This window comes from Mustela lutreola, chromosome 15 (assembly GCF_030435805.1).
Source record: "Mustela lutreola isolate mMusLut2 chromosome 15, mMusLut2.pri, whole genome shotgun sequence".
Lineage (NCBI taxonomy): Eukaryota > Metazoa > Chordata > Mammalia > Carnivora > Mustelidae > Mustela > Mustela lutreola.
Window position 1 is genome coordinate 36,940,724 of NC_081304.1, and position 6,228 is coordinate 36,946,951.

At 38.1% G+C, this 6,228-nt stretch overlaps 1 pseudogene; it reads left to right on the forward strand.

Moving 5' to 3' along the window:
- The first annotated feature begins 4,988 nt into the window (after nucleotides 1-4,988).
- Nucleotides 4,989-5,733, forward strand: LOC131815620 (protein LZIC-like; annotated as a pseudogene).
- Nucleotides 5,734-6,228: the final 495 nt, after the last annotated feature.

Below are 6,228 nucleotides of genomic sequence, written 5' to 3' on the forward strand. Positions count from 1 at the left end.
GTATAGATGTTTGGCACGAGGTGATTTCAGGGATACCCTATTTAAGGGGGTCTGGTGAGGACCCCTGTTGTGAATCTGAAGCCTCTTCGTGAAACTCTTCCCCACATATGAGAAACATACAAGGATATTTAGAGTCACACGTGTGTCCCACAAGGTACTTATTAATTACAAAGAGACAAATGATAAATTTACTGTAGAGAATCCTTGTGGACACTACGTCAACAAAACCATAAAAGTATAAATGATTCAGCAAATGTGGTAAAATACCAATATTTGTGCCATAAAGAAATTCTTTTCCTTTTATAGTGGAAAAAAAGAGGGGGGACAAGGGAGGATTTGTTGACATCAGTCAGCAGTGGAGCAGAGGAATAATTTCTATCTTTGATCTTCATCTGTGAAAGCTCAGATCCCACAAAGGTTTCCAAATGAAACATTTACCTTTTTAAGGGGTAGAGAATTATTGGGGAATCCTAGACTCTATATAAAGGAAGACTCCCAAAAGAAAGACATAAATAATAAAACTCCAGAATAATGGTTTTATACTGACCATAGACTACAGAGGTGGGAGTTGGTTGTCCTGACTTCTACAGTGCTTAATCAAGAGTATCAAATCATATTTATAAAGCATTTTTAAAATGCCTTACAGACTTCAAAGCTGTAAAGCTTCTCTGCATCTCTGAGCATTCATGCCCACATTTTGTGTATTCTTAGTCTAAGATAATTACCAATCTGCCTACTTTTAAAAGAACTATTCTTCTAGTGAGAAGGAAATGGTGTCTGAAGAGCTTTTTGTTCAAAATGTCGGTGTTTGCATGATTTACAGTGTAATTAACCAGCCTTGCAGCACCAGCAAACTGGCTCCCCTCACGATTCATCATGTTCCCAGTGACTTCAGATCATCAACTCTGCTGGGAGGAAACCCCTCCTCCTTAGTGATGTAAAAATATTATGTCACCCCCATCGACAGAATGTGATCTATCCTTATATACCTATTGTTTTTCAGATCTAAGGGATTTTTTCCTTGATTATTTTTGACACTACCCTTGGTGCTAAATATCTAATTAAATACACACATACAAAATCTAATACTACTTAAGAAGAATGTTGTCATTCAATAGCTTATAATTTCTAGGACACATTTGTTAAGATATAATTGTGCAGCAAAAAGGCATAAAAGTCTAGTAGCCCAGAATCTAACGTAAGAATATCTATATGGATAAGTACATAATGAATATTATCATAAAAATGACTTTAAATCTCTACATTAAAAACTTATTACCTCTCTAAAAACTTCAAAAGTGTTTACTTTTGGCCTAGTAATCCTACTTCTAAGAATTCACCCTAAATTTATACCTCCAACAATATGGAAATACGTGGGCACAAGGTCAATTATTGCTACACTGTTTGTATTTGCAAAATATTGGGAACCATCTAAATGCCCATGTAGAAAAGAGTGGTGGAATCAACTTTGGTACAAGCACATAGCAGAGCACCTATGTGAGAAAGAATGTGATACATGTCTGCAAACTGATATGGAATGATTTCCAGGGATATACTGTTTAATGAAAAAAGCAAAGAACAGCAGAATATAGTATGCTACCTTTTCTGTAAGGAAAAAAGGGGGGGGGAGTGAGAAAGTAGGCATGAGCTTGCTTTTTGACCAAAAAGGAAAACAGCAAAGATAAACCAGAGACTAAGAGACTGGTTATTTACAGGAGGTGGGTGGGAATGTGGCTGAAAGGGTGAAGGGTGTGGATACTGAGAAGAAGTTGGAAAGTGATGTTTTTCCTGCATGTTACTTTTTGTACAGTTCTATCTTTTAGAGCCATGTTAATGATGCATATATTTAAAAAACACATATACACACACAACTAGGGGAAAATCCTAATAATGGAATATGAACAAATCAACCTAAGTTTTGAATGAATAATATAATGACACTGAAATGCAGGTGTGGTGGGAGGGAAGGGGAGATAACTCAAGCCAAATAATTTGAGAATATATATTTTTAATTTTTATTTAATTTTTATTTTTTTTTAAAGATTTTATTTATTTATTTGACAGAGAGAAATCACAAGTAGATGGAGAGGCAGGCAGAGAGAGAGAGAGGGAAGCAGGCTCTCTGCTGAGCAGAGAGCCCGATGCGGGACTCGATCCCAAGACTCCGAGACCATGACCTGAGCCGAAGGCAGTGGCTTAACCCACTGAGCCACCCAGGCAGCCATGAATATATATTTTTTTAAACTATATACTCTCAGACTAAAGGAAAAAAAAAAAAGAACTATAAAACCAACAGTGGTTGTTTTTTGTCTTTGTTTGTTTTTGGTAGCAATTCTATAACTACTTTCTGTGTATTCTGGGGTTGGGTAAATAAGTAAAAATATAATAGACAATGGGATTCAAACTTCTCACTGAAAGAAAAGGGGTACAAATAGGAAGAGAGAGAAGAGTGGAATATATCCTATAGTACTGGATTAGAATTGGACAAGACAGTATGAACTCATGGCTTTTTTAAAAAAGATTTTATTTATTTATTTGACAGAGAGAGAGATCACAAGTAGGCAGAGAGGTAGGCTCCTCGCTGAGCAGAGAGCTGAATGCGGGGCTCGATCCCAGGACCCTGGGATCATGACCTGAGTTGAAGGCAGAGGTTTTAACCCACCGAGCAACCCAGGTGCCCCTGAACTCATGGCTTTTAATATAGATAGATATGGGTGTGTGTATATATGCATATAATTTTTATCCCTGTCTACTGAGAAAGTGCAGAAGCAATGATACCCCAGGAGCAATAAGCACACCTAGAACCCAGAACATGGTTTCTAAATTCCATTTGCTCTTTGGTGAATTGCCTGATTCCAGAGCTAGAGCTGGGAAAGAATAAGTTTAATGTCATATTATGCCTCATATTAAGCTGCTAAGTTAGCAAATGCTCGAAGAATGGTGGGATATGTCCAGATGATAAAGAGTCATACTGAGGGGCTCCTGGGTGGCTCAGTGGGTTAAAGCCTCTGCCTTTGGCTCAGGTCATGATCCCAGGGTCCTGTGATCAAGCTCGACATCAGGCTCTCTGCTCAGCAGGGAGCCTGCCCCTCCACCTACTTGTGATTTCTGTCTATCAAATAAATAAATAAAATCTTAAAAAAGGGGTGCCTGGGTGGCTCAATGAGTGAGTTAAAGCCTCTGCCTTCGGCTCAGGTCATGATCCCAGGGTCCTGGGATCGAGCCCCACATCAGGCTCTCTGCTCAGTGGGGAGCCTGCTTCCCTCTCTCTCTCTGCCTGCCTCTCTGCCTACTTGTTCTCACTCTCTTTGTGTCAAATAAATAAATGAAATCTTTAAAAAAAAATCTTAAAAAAAAAGAGTCATACTGAAAGTCTCCTACCAGCCAAATCTGGGACAATTAAGCATAAAAATAAAAATGATAGTAATGCATTATAACCCATGGAATAAAATAAAAATATACAAACAAATAAATAAGAAATGTGTGAGAAGGGAAAGTAAGTCTTTACAGTAGAATGTCAGCTAATATATGTGCTGCCAAAGCGAACACTAGAATGTCAGCTAATAAATGTATAAGGAATGATGGGATTAGAAAAATCACTATTTGGCAGAATTCATGGGTGTCTCAGTTGTTAAGCTTCTGCCTTAAGCTAAGGTCATGATCCTAGGGGCCTAGGATTGAGTCCCGTATTGTGCTCCCTGCTTGGCAGGAAATCTGCTTTTCCCACTCCCATTCCCCTGCTTGTATTCCCTTTCTTGCTGTGTCTCTCACTCTCTGTCAAATAAATAAATAAAATATTTTTTAAAAAAGAAAATCATGATTTGGCAACTATCATTGTAATAATTGAATTATTAGTGGGTGATTTTTAGCTTTGCCAAGCTAGTGGGTGAAATTTGGATGAGAAACAGGATATATACATAGTCACAAAGTATGTTCTCACAAGATATTTATTAATTACAAAAAGAAAAGTAGTAAATTATATAGTGGTAAAATATGAATGGGAAATCTTGGTGAGAGGTGTACAAGAATACTTTTGTGCTGTTTTTACAATTTTTGGTAAGTTTGAGATTATATAAAATTTTTAATTATATAAAAATTAAAAAATTAAAAGGAAGTGGTATTTAAGGAGTTTCCTAAGCTACAGCAAGACAAAACTGTCATCGATGTATAGTGAGTTGATTCTGCCTGCCTCCTTAGCAGAATAGCTTATGAAAAGCCATCATTTGGGGGTAAGGGAGTAGTGCGAGGTCAAAAACTCTATTAGATGTTTCCTGAACAAAATTAATTTTTTTTCTTTTTTTAAAAGTTTTTACTATATTTTTAAAGTAGCCTCTACCTACACCTTACATGGGGCTTGAAATTACAACCCCGAGATCAAGAGTTGCATGGTCTACTAACTGAGCCAGCCAGACATCCTTAAAAGTATTTTGTTTTTAAAAAGATGTAAGTCTGTTCAAAGAGAGTTTTTTATAGCAATTTTTAAAACTCCCTGTTATGTACCAGGTACAAATTTATTTCTAGTTAGTTAGTAAAAAAAAAAAACCAAACAGTTGGATGAAGATTTCAATCCCAGGAGACCTAAGAATCAAAGATATCAAACAGTAAAGGAATGGAATAGTTTCTGTTCTCCTCCAAGATGGTAAATTTAAATAGAAATTTATGATTATTATGGCAGTTATAAAGTTTTCATGTGACTGATGCATAGTCATACTCCAAAACTGTTTTTTTTCCTATTACATACTATTCTATTACATATTAGTAAATATAAGATCATTAAAAAGAACTGTCCTGGGACACGGGACCCTGAGGGCCTGAGGAGCCCACTGCACTTCCAAATGGTTTGAACTTTGAGCCTCTTGTAGTCCTGAGGAACAATTTCACTTTCCTCAAGTTTATGACACCCGAAACTTCAACAGTTGGAGGTTTACGCACTTTGGGACCAGTCAACACTGTGCAGAGTTCAAAGTGCTAGGAGGCAAGAGATCCAAATGGCTTTCAATGGAAAGACAGAGACAAGCAAATTAAAGGAGAATTTAGAAGAATGGTTAGACAGCAATTACAAGATTTGGTGGAAATGCAGAGAGGAACTTGATACCGATGACTATGAAGAAACCAAAAAGGAAACTGCAGCAACTAAGTGAATTTAATGATTTACTGAAGAAAATTATGCCTGGAAATATGACTTCGGGAGATGAGCCAAGCTGAATGCAACTGGCTAACCAGGCCTTTTAAACCCCAGAGGTCATCAGATTACTTGAAAGAAACAAACAGGTCAGCTTCAGACAAGGTTAGCAGAGATGGATAGAGATCTCGTGGTGGTAAAGCTGGAAAGAGGCCTCTACTCTCAACAGAAAGGGGGAGATACTAACAGCTCTCAGGACATGTGGAGGGAAGCTGAGTACAGATGGCGAGGCCTTCTTGTCAGCAAATGCAGCTGCTCTACTTGGCCAGTTTGAGAAAGTCTCTCCAGACCTTGGCTCTGGAGACAAGGTTCTTGCATTGGCAAGCTCTGAGGTTGAAAAAACAAAAAAGGGACATAGTGTGGAAGCTTGGTACATGGAGTACATTTTTGCTGCAAATGGCCATTTGTCTTCTAGGGATTTCGAATCATTGCAAGGAAACAGAAGATTCTTGAAATGCATTGGTACCCTAAGAAAAGGTGACAGAAAAATATACTCGTGGTTTCTGTTCATACCCTTCGTTATTGTGCTTTGTGTAGGGCTGTCTGTCTGAGTGATCCTAGACTTGTTGGGATTGGGGACCCATTAGGCCTTATTCCTTATGTCTTGGGGGTTTGAGAAAGAACAGAAAATAGTTTCTCTGCTTATGTTTATTAAGCCTCCTTGTTGGTTTTTGTTTTGTTTAAAGCCTCCTTGGTTTTTGTTTGTTCTTAAGATTTTATTTATTTGAGAAAGAGAGAGTGCTCTGTCCTGATATGCATGCAGTTCTTGATTTCATCAGAGCAACTGCAGGGAACCCAGCTTTGCAAAGATATGACACCAAACCATGATCCACCTCATACTAGAAGGTGACAAAATTTCTTTTTTTTTTTTTTAAGATTTTATTTATTTATTTGAGAGAGAGACATGGAGAGAGAGCATGAGTGAGGAGAAGGGCAGAGAGAGAAGCAGACTCCCCGTGGAGCTGGGAGCCCAATGCAGGACTCGATCTCGGGACTCCAGGATCATGACCTGAGCCGAAGGCAGTTGTCCAACCAACTGAGCCACC